The sequence below is a fragment of the Oncorhynchus kisutch genome, linkage group LG11 (assembly GCF_002021735.2).
Source record: "Oncorhynchus kisutch isolate 150728-3 linkage group LG11, Okis_V2, whole genome shotgun sequence".
NCBI classification, from domain to species: domain Eukaryota; kingdom Metazoa; phylum Chordata; class Actinopteri; order Salmoniformes; family Salmonidae; genus Oncorhynchus; species Oncorhynchus kisutch.
In genome coordinates this window covers 32,290,901-32,302,579 of record NC_034184.2, presented here as the reverse complement: position 1 = coordinate 32,302,579, position 11,679 = coordinate 32,290,901, and positions in this window count along the sequence as shown.

The window sequence follows — 11,679 nt, the reverse complement described above, 5'->3', positions numbered from 1 at the left end:
GAAATTACATAATGTACATAACGGAACTGGGACAAGTCCTCATAAATTGAATCATAACTTCATAAAAGGATTATTAAAAAAAAATGCAGTTCGTAGTGTGCATTCAGGTCAGGTCAAAGTTCAGAAATGCTTGTTTACAGTTATTGCTAATAACAATGTTTGAGATTCAGCTGACAAGTGACAAGTTATCACCAATTATATGTTCTAAGAGGTGTGATCTTTACAAGCTATAAGCTTTAATTTACTGCATAGCCTAACATGTGACTGAATGATCCAGAACACTGAATAGACAATGTGGCATGATTATGCCATACATTACTGCACAAGTGTACATTCCTGGCATGGCCATTTAGAAAATAATTTTGTACATACTGAGTATATGTTGGCCTTGTGTAGACATTCTCAACATATAACCACTTTTGTTGTTGCTGAATGCTTTAATATTATTCCATCTCTCTAATGGCTCCCATATGGGCTCTTTCAGAGACTGTCAGGTACTATGCAGGGGACTGCACCTGTTCAGGTTGGCTGGTGTCCATGCCTTGCTGGGTGTGTTGGCCGTAAGACCTCTGGTCTCTTACGTGGTGCTATGTCCATCAAACCTTCCCACACGGTTACTCTCCTCTGACCCCGTCTTTGATACAGCCAGAACAACAATGACACATTGCTCCCCAATATCTCTTACCGCAGATGCCACAATACATTTATAAGATGCTTCAGCCTTACTATGTTAACAAACATTTTAGATTTAGGGGCAGCAAATAGACTTGCGGTTAAGAACGTCGGGCAAATAACTGAAAGGTTGCTGGTTCGAATCCCCGAGCCGAGTAGGTCAAAAATTCTGTCAATGTGCCCTTGAGCAATGCATGTGTAATTGCTCCTGTAAGTCGCTCTGGATAAGAGCATCTGCTACATAACTAAAATGTCAAATGTAATTCCCATTAAAAATGTTGCTATTTAGCAGATTTAGGTGGGACAAACACACATCGGTCGTAGTAAGTTTGTTTTTTCCTCAATAAAGAAGTTATCAGCAACTATACTGAACAAAAAATATAAACGCAACATGTAACATTGTTGCATCTGAGCTTAAATAAAATAGGCCAGAAATTTTCCAGATGCACAAAAAGTGTGTGCTCAAATTTGTTTACATCCCTGTTAGTGAGCATTTCTCATTTGGCAAGATAATCCATCCACCTGAAAGGTGTGACATATCAAGAAGCTGATTAAACAGCATGATCATTGCACAGGTGCATCTTGTGCTGAGGACAATAAAAGGCCACTCTAAATGTTCAGTTTTGTCACACAACACAATGCCACAGAGCGTGCAATAGGCATGCTGACTGCAGGAATGTCCACCAGAGCGGTTGCCAGAGAATTTAATGTTCATGTCACAACCATAAACCGCCTCCAATGTCGTTTTAGAGAATTTGGCAGTATGTCCAACTGCAGACCACATGTAACCACGCCAGCCCAGGACCTCCACATCTGGCTTCTTCACCTGCAAGATCGTCTGAGATGAGCAACCCGGACAGCTGATGAAACTGTTGGTTTGCACAACCGAAGAATTTCTGCATAAACTGTCTAAAACCATCTCAGGGAAGCTCATCTGTGTGCTCGTCGTCCTCACCAGGGTCTTGACCTGACTGCAGTTTGGCGTCGTAACCAACTTCAATGGGCAAATGCTCACCTTTGATAGCCGCTGACACGCTGGAGAAGTGTGCTCTTCACGGATTAATCCCGGTTTCAACTGTACCGGGCAGATGGCAGACAGCGTGTTTGCTGATGTCAATGTTGTGAACAGAGTGCCCCATGGTGGCTGTGGGGTTATGTATGGGCAGGCATAAGCTACGGACAACAAACACAATTCCATTTTTATCGATGGCAATTTAAATGCACAGAGCTACCGTGACGAGATCCTGAGGCCCATTGTTGTGCCATTCATCAGCCGCCATCACCTTATGATTCATCATGATAATGCACAGCCCCATGTCGCAAGGATCTGTACACAATCCCTTGAAGTGATAAATGTCCCAGTTCTTCCATGGCCTGCATACTTACCAGACATGTAACCCATTGAGCATGTTTGGGATGCTCTGGATCGACGTGGACAACAGCGTGTTCCAGTTCCCCCCAATATCCAGCAACTTCACACAGCCATTGAAGAGGAGAGGGACAACATTCCACATGTTTGTGTTTTGGTGACAGAAGAGGCTTTCTTCTAGCAACCCTTCCCAATAACTTGTTGGCATGGAGGTGGCATCTAATTGTAGTTTTGGAGACTTGATGACCCCAAGATGTAACCAACTTCTGCATTTTTTTTTGCCACTTGAACCATCCTTCTCACTGTGCTTTGGGGTCAAATAAAAGTGTGTCCTCTTCCAGGAAGGTTCATCACAGCTTCAGTTTTTTAACATTTCTTAATAAGTGGAGATCACTACACAACTTAAATGACCTATCCTTTTATAGCCATTGCCTGATTTGTGAAGGTCAACAACCTTTTGTCTCATTTCATTTGTGTGTTCTCTGGCCTTTCCCATGTTGATGGATGACAAAGGGAGTTTAGCCTGTGTGTCACCTCATATGTACACTCCAGTGAAACAGGAAGTCATGGATGACAACGTAATAGTTCCCAAAGACTCAGATGAACTTTAGAAAGTAAAATCTTCATGGAAAATACATTCATTTGATTTTGTTCATAAGAATTTCTATGGCTGCCAATAAATGTGACACGTATGTTTTTGAATAAAATCATTATTTCTTGATGACATTCTTTTTTTTAAACATTTGAACTCAATTAAAGGTTAAGATTTTTAGTGTAAGATCAAGCTGATAAACAACAATACCATTTTTCACAGGCTTTTTTGTTCATACAGTATTTACTTAGAGTGCGAATAATTCACTGGGGTAGAATGATGCATCATGAAACCCATCGTAGGGGTCAAGGGAAGCAGGATATCCTCATTTCTTAAAGACAACATCATGTGAATGTGAATAAAGGTTAGATTAGAACTATCAGATGGAATACATCTACAGCACATTACATCATATTTTCAGGGTCAGGACCATGGTCCATTTAGTGAAACCTCAGGACATTATGAACCTCTGTAAGCCTATCCTCAGATGCCAGGGAGAGATTCACAGTACAAATTACTGGGGGAAGGGAATCAAAGCAAGCTTTATATATACAGCACATTTCAGACGTGAAATGCGACACGTGCTTCACAAAAACAAAAACAAAACAATGAAAAGAAAAACTTAACTATTTACTACACAACAAACATAACAGGATAAAACAAAAGAATAACAAAGACTTTATTAATTATAACATGTCTCACCTCAAAATCGGACAGGGCTGAGAGGGGTGGTGACGGGGTGTCCCGGCTAGGAGGGGTGTGTTGGAGATCTGGGGGACGGATAAAGATGACAGATTGGTACCTCAGGAGGTGGAGCAGCAGGGAATTACACACACACACTCTTCTTCTCCAACATCCTGGGCTCTGATGGAACACTATACAGGGGGAGGGAGACGAAATGTCAATACAAATGTTTTCAGTAAAATACTGTGCTGATCAAAGGAAATCAAGACTGAGTTCTAACAGGGATTGCATGCCATTTACAACTATTTCATTCACACCGTTACTATGAAATGTGATTTGCTTCTCTTTGCAATTCAATATCGATACTGTAAACTTCATCACTGTAAACAACACAAGGGGACAGACCCGCCGCCAGAACAAATCAGTTGGACGGGCATTTGCTTTCCATAGGTGGGCCCATTTTTTTTTCACAGGACCACCTATGTGTGCAGGCGCTAGCAATGTCCACAATTGTTTTAAAGGGTGTAATTGTAAAGATCATAGGCAGCTCCTGAGTTTGAAGTTTAGGGAAGCTTCCATTTTATGCTACCCTTTTTTACCAATCTGTGCGCCCGTTATGATTATTTTTATATGCACATTTTGTGGAACAGTTTAATTTCAATAGCCTAATAATGTTGTCACGTGGTTAATCATACAAATTTGAAGTCATTTTATAAAAATATAAAAGCTAATAAACTATTAGCACTAGCCTCTGCCATATGGACACATTGATCCACTGTGATCCATTGGCGGCTAAATAAATGAGAGCGTAGAACTCAGAGATAGCCTGTAGGCCAATGTAGCAGTAGGCCTATAACTTCCATCATCAACTAAGTAAAAGAAAATAAGAAAATATCCTGACAAAAATTCAGGTTCTTTCAGTCGCATTCATGTCTTCTCAGCCTGTCTGCCTCCCTTTCTATCTGTCTTGAGCTATTGGTCGTGAAGTTCAACATTGTATTAAATCATCACAGGATCTGGCCAGAAGCAGTCGCTAACAAACTTGCAACATTGTATCAACTAGCCTATTCCGGGCCCTTAAAGTTTCCTGTTTATGCCATCATTACTGGCAAAAATAGAATAATTGGAGTTCTTTACAAGTATGCTGAAAACCTGGTGATGTTTACATTTCTTCACACAATGTCAACAATAAACCATCCCCTTTTTCAAAGCCAATTCAAAAACATTCAGGAAATTGTCCAGTTACAAAAAATAACAATACAAATTGTATGTGCAACTTGCCTACAAAATCTGAGACTGAAAGTGATCTCGAGACAGAATGCGTTTTCCACTGGATATATGGGATCATCAGATCATGATATTTTGCCCTTTCATACTGAGGCTTGATGATTATCGAGGCCGGGAGTGTTGAAAGATTTTTAAAATACATTTGCAATGGATGTTAAAAAAACACTTTGTTGACTTGTGTGAGGCGAAGAAAAAATGTGTTAAGACGATCAGAAATAAGACATTGACAAAAAGGGAACTTTCCTACATATGCATGCATTCTAGAGAGACACACCATATCTTCACCATACCCACCTCCCCTTCTCCTTGATGCAACATTTTACATTATACTCAAGACACATTATCTTCACACATATTTTAGACACTTTTCAATGACAGCCACAAGTCAATCAGCTAGACCTATTGCCATGCATACTACCCAAATTGAGGGCTTCCCAAACACACTTGTGATTTGAAACAATCCACAGCTATTTTTTTTAAATAAGCTAAAGTATTTTTAATTATTTTATTTAGACAAGAGTAATTATATAATTCTGGCAAAACATCAATTTACTTTAGGGCAATCCACCATCCTAACAGTGCACCGGCCAACTTTCCTTTCCAATTCGCAAGAGGCTGAAACCAGAGATCTGTATATAATGACAAGATGCTCATGTCTCCGCCCTAACAATGGGAGTCTTTGTCCCAAAGGTGGGAAGGCAGGCGACAAGCTAAGGTCTGCATATTATTCCCATAGAAAAGCATTGGGCTTACCCTGGACAGATTTTGGCGAAAGTGAGCCCTCTCGCTTTTTATTGTTGTCTCTACCTTCTTGACTTTGTGCTGTTGTCTGTGCCCAATAATGTTTGTACCATGTTTTGTGCTGCTACCATGTTGTGCTGCTGCCATGTTGTGCTGCTGCCATGTTGTGTTGCTACCATGTCGTTGTCATGTTGCGTTGCTACAGTGGTTGCTCAACTAAAAGTTTTGAGATTATGCTGTGGGATTTAGAGGTAATTTGTGGTTTAGTACGGTACCCTGCGTCACTACTTCATTGCTCCAGACCAACACAAAGGGGAGTTAGAGCACTGATTATGATTTTGGGTCCCAAGGCGCTACTGTGGCTCTAACTGACAATGAATGGGCGACATAAACCAAATAGAAACTGATAATTGTGCACGACTTCAAAATTGAATTTCAATGAACTGAATGATGAAGATGAAGAAGGTGATTGAATTTAGAACAATACTGTAAGAATGACTATTCCTCTGTCCTGCACGCGCACACCCTGAGAAATACAATATTTTTTTGGTTTTCTACTCTTCGGTATTACTTACTAAAACTGTTGTTACACTAAGGTTTTTATTCTAAGAGAAACTAAAATGTTCAATTACATTCCATGATATGCTTAAGATATAGGTGTTGACTGAATATGAGCAAGTGATGTCTGCTAAATAATCAAGTTGATGGCACAGTCATATATCCTCGGCACCTACATAAAGTGACTGAGTGACTCACTCACTCATGGCTTTGGATCAAGATAAATAAGTCTTTAATAAAGCAATGTTTTGGTTATCCTGACCTGGACACCATGTATTATATTAGCAGGACAATAGACTCTTGCCAACACCTCTCTTTATTTTGATACTTTGTGTAAGGCAATTGAACTTTGCAGATGGGGCCTCCCAAGTGGTGCAGCGGTCTAAGACACTGCATCGCAGTGCAAACTGTGTTGCTACAGATGTTGGTTTGATTCCCGTGCCGGCCACGACCAGGAGACCCATGAGGCCATGTTGGGCTTTCGGTTTCTCTCCCTCTAAAAACAGAAATAAATCATTCTAAATAACAAGCTGGCTTTATTTACAAATTAGTAAGAATGTCTCACCCCATGTTCAAGAACAGACTTTTTCTCGCTCACTTTAGGTTATTTGAAAACAAAATAATCTACAAAATATATCATATTTAAACAAGCGATTATTATTATTATTATTAATTCACGTAGCCACGTAGATATTCTCACAGATCAGATTTGCCCTAAAGAAAAATGCCCCTTAGATATACATTTTGAATCCTCCAATTCCCTAAATCGAATTATTGGCGGAGAGTCACGTCATTGAAAAAATATTTTTCTATAAAACTGTAGGCCTACCGTAGGCGAAATGAGTCTCACTAGAGTTGAGTAATGTGCTGTTAAAAGTGGTGTAGGTTTTATTTATTTAGAAAGCATATTGAAGTTAGAACCAATAGGATTTGAAGCAACTTTTGGTCAACTATTTCAGCGTCGTTTCACGCTGCACTGAGACAAGCATGGGGACTGGTCTTGATAAATCAATGATATTTTTATTTTCACTGAATCTCCGTTTGGGTATTGGTTAGACTACAATTAGGGTTTGGAAATGTTATGCTCTCAGTACTGTAGCCTACTCCTGACCATCACGTTGTACAGCACCATATTTTCCTAACGGAAAAACCCTGGGGGTTTCATTTTTTCTTGGAATAGAAACACTATAATATTAATCTAATTAATTAAGCTACATTTCTTAAAACCAATCCCATATACTCTATATATACTCTATACTCTAGTACAGCCACTATTGAAGGCTATCAAATGCTTCTCAAAGATGCCCTCTGGTGGTTAAACTAGCACTAACTAGCATTAATGGTAACAATGGCTGACAATGAAATAACGTGCCATTGAATTCTGCGGCAGCCCGCAAGGTGTTAAATATTTATTTTTTAATCAAAAAGTAAAAGGGGAAGGAACCTAGGTAAGCTTCATGTCAATATACTTAATGGTTCCCCCTAGTGAAATTCAACATGTATTGCTGTTTGCAATGAAAAGCGTTTGCACCAAGGTTATTAAAGTAAACAGAAATCTAATAAAAACAAAAATGGTAAAAACTATTTAGTTAACTGAAGTAAAGTAATTAAGAAAACGATTTCTAAAATTAAAACTATACTGTAACTATTATATTTGACTGCAAAACAAACTAAAAATGAAACTTCTACATTTTGGGCATAAATCTAATGGGACTTTCAAGCCCTTTTTCTAATGCGGTTTTCAAGCTTCTGAATGGCAATGTTTCAAATAGGCCTAGCTTCTGTATCACTATAACTAGCTAACAGAGAAGAAATCCAAGGGCGAGCGCAGAGCATGAGCCTAAACCATAGGTGTGAACAATGGCGGCAGCAAACCCATCATCCAACAGTAGTCAGGCGCAAAATGCAAAGCTCCTCATGAGATTATTTTGAGTACATTGCTGGAACAGACAAAAGCAAATGTATTGAAGTTTCAGAAGATGGCAGTGTGTATGGAACAGAGATAAAAAATAAATAAAAAAAACAACCAACCTCAAAGTTCATCTGAGCACCAACAAAGAATTTCAGGATAAAGACAAGGTGAGATCGCTATTATTTTATTTCTGGAATTTGGTCAGGATGAGGTACCATATGAACACACGTAAGATGTGGAAAATGTATAGAATTGCAAGAAATTAGCTTTAAAATTCCAAAATGTTCTAGTAGCACAATGGCATAATGTTTAGAATTGCAGAAAATGTATTTAAAACTGCACATTTTTCTCTCTGTCCACAAGAATGTTGTGAACATACCATGAAACTATACGTTGGAACAAAGATAAATTATATAAAGAATGATAGTAAAAAGCTCTGGAGTACCATAAATGAAATTCAAGAAAAAAAAGCTAACTCAAATCCATCCTTCATTGAGGCAGATGGTTTGTTCATAACAAAAATCTTTGATATTGCCAACCACTTTAATAACTTTTTTGTTGACAAGATTGGCAAAGTTAGGCATGACATGCAAACAACAAAATGCAGAGCCTTCATATTCATGCATAACAGACAAAATAATGAAAGACAAGCACTGTAGTTTTGAATTCCACAACATTTGCGTGGAAGAGGGGAAAATTATTGCTATCTATAAATAAAGACAAACCACCTGGTACCGACAATGTGGATGGTAAATTACTGAGGCTGGTAACGGAATACATTGCAACATCTTCAATTTAAGCCTAGAAGACAGTGTGTGTGCATTCAGGCCTGGAAGGAGGCAAAGGTAATTCTACTACCCAAGAATAGCAAAGTACCCATTAAATGGTTCAAACAGCTGACCAATTTGCCTATTACCGGTGATTAGCAAACTTTTGAAAACGATAGTGGTCGCCCGAATAAACTCAGCAAAAAAATAAATGTCCCCTCTGTTGGAATCGGCGAAACTTTGAACATTGAGATATTAAAGGAAATGAAAGAGACTGGGTTATGTTAGAAGTTAATGGTTCTCAGAAGAAAGAAGAAGGCTTTGGGATGTGTTTGATGGAGGAGAGGAGAGCGATGAGTTGATACAGGGGAGACAGATGGACATCTGTGTATTGGATGAAAGAGGGTTTGAGGTCAGGAGGTGAGGACAGATTCTCTTAAGAGAGTAATAAATGTTTGGAATCCTGTTACCCTCTTCATTAGCTTCCTGTAGAGCCATAAAATGTAAGGATTGGAGAGAAAGGGGAGTGTCTTAAGTAGGATGCGTATAAACTGTGAAGTCTGAAATCTTTTGCTGTCTGTTGTCAGCTGTACAGAACCTTTAGGAAGAATAAACTTGTTTAAAGCTTCTCTAGTGTCCTTGGGTTATTTACTCTGAAAAATATGAACCTAACACCTCACTGTCAACTGCGTTTATCTTCAGCAAACTTAACATGTGTAAATATTTGTATGAACATAACAAGATTCAACAACTGCGACATGAACTGAACAAGTTCCACAGACATGTGACTAACAGAAATTAAATTATGTGTCCCTGAACAAAGGGGGGTGGGGTCAAAATCAAAAGTAACAGTCAGTATCTGCTGCATTAAGTACTGCAGTGCATCTCCTCCTCATGGACTGCACCAGATTTGCCCGTTCTTGCTATGAGATGTTACCCCATTCTTCCACCAAGGCACCTGCAAGTTCCCGGACATTTCTGGGGGGAATGGCCCTAGCCCTGACAACAATCTCAGTCCGATGACAACAACGGACCCTCCACCTGCAAATCAATCCTGCTCCTGAGTACAGGCCTGGGTGTAAAGCTTATTCCTAACACGAATCTGACCATCACCCCTGGTGAGACAAAATCGCGACTCGTCAGTGAAGAGCACCTTTTGCCAGTCCTGTCTGGCCCAGCGACGTTGGGTTTGTGCCCATAGGTGACGTTGTTGCCGGTGATGTCTGGTGAGGACCTGCCTTACAACAGGCCTACAAGCCCTCAGTCCAGCCTCTCTCAGCCTATTGCGGACAGTCTGAGCACTGATGGAGGGATTGTGCGTTCCTGGTGTAACTCAAGCAGTTGTTGTTGCCATCCTGTACCTGTCCTGCAGGTGTGATGTTCGGATGTACCGATCCTGTGCAGGTGTTGTAACACGTGGTCTGCCACTGCGAGGACGATCAGCTGTCCATCCTGTCTCCCTGTAGTTCTGTCTTAAATGTCTCACAGTACAGACATAGCAATGTATTTCCCTGGCCACATCTGCAGTCCTCATGCCTCCTTGCAGCATGCCTAAGGCATGTTCACGCAGATGAGCAGGGACCCTGGGCATCTTTCTTTTGGTGTTTTTTTGGTGATGTTCGGATGTACCGATCCTGTGCAGGTGTTGTTACTCGTGGTCTGCCACTGTGAGGACGATCAGTGGTCCATCCTGTCTCCCTGTAGTGCTGTCTTAAACGTCTCACAGTACAGACATTGCAATTTATTGCCCTGGCCACATCTGCAGTCCTCATGCCTCCTTGCAGCATGCCTAAGGCACATTCACGCAGATGAGCAGGGACCCTGGGCATCTTTCTTTTGGTGTTTTTCAGAGTAGTAGAAAGGCCTCTTTAGTGTCCTAAGTTTTCATAACTGTGACCTTAATTGCCTACCGTCTGTAAGCTGTTAGTGTCTTAACGAACATTCCACAGGTGCATGTTCATTAAGTGTTTATGGTTCATTGAACAAGCATGGGAAACAGTGTTTAAACCCTTTACAATGAAGATCTGTGAAGTTATTTGGATTTTTACGAATTATCTTTGAAAGACAGGGTCCTGAAAAGGGGACTTTTCTTTTTTTGCTGAGTTTACAATGTTATTTGACAGAAAACAAATGAACAAAAGACTTTCAGCATGTTTATAGGGAACTCAACATGCTCGGCACTGACACAAATTACTGATGATTTGCTGAAAGAAATTGATAATAAGAAGATTGGGAGCTGTTAGACTTCAGCGCAGCTTTTGATATCATAACCTATTGCTGAAAAACATAAGTGTTATGGATTTGCATCCTCTGTCTTATCGAGGGATTGAGAGTTACCAATCTAATAGAACACATAGGGTTTTCTTTATTAATGGAAGCCCCTCTAATGCAAATTCAGTTGAGTGTGGTGTACCGCAGGGCAGCCGGCTTGGGCCATTATTGTTTTGACTAATGACCTTCCATTGACCTTGAATAAAGCCTGTGTGTCTATTTACGCTGATGGCTAAACAGTATACACATCGGCTAAGTTCCAAGTTCTGACTGTGACCTTGTATATCCAAAAAACAAGTCCTTTTCCACTTCCACTTGCCCTACATTTCAGAGATGATTAGCTCGTCCGACCTTTCCAGAACTTGAATGCCGGAAACATCATCATACATTTATGTGGAAACATTTTCTATTTCGGTGTGTTTTTGTTTTTCTCATAATGGTTTTGCTGTTACCATGTGTTTGTGTATTGTTTGGGGAGCTCTGGACGAGCGGAACCGTACCGTACGGCACTGTAAAGAGTAAACGGTAAATGGTGGGAAGAGAATGTGAAACATTAAGGTATTTATAAAGTTTGCTTGTGTTGAGCTGAAGCAGGTGTAGGTCATGTCGCTAAACTACTCCTGCTCTCTCCTCTTATCCTGTCTTTTTCTTAACAGTCCCGCCCTGGCAGGTAGACAGCGCAGGATGTCTGGCCAGGACTTTATACACACCTCCCTTTCCTCCTCATTTCCCTCCCCACTTCAATCAGCTGTAATTTTATTTTACTTGGCAAAATGTACACTTTGACAACAAGCTCTGCTGGCCAGACACTTCCCTCTTATTTCCA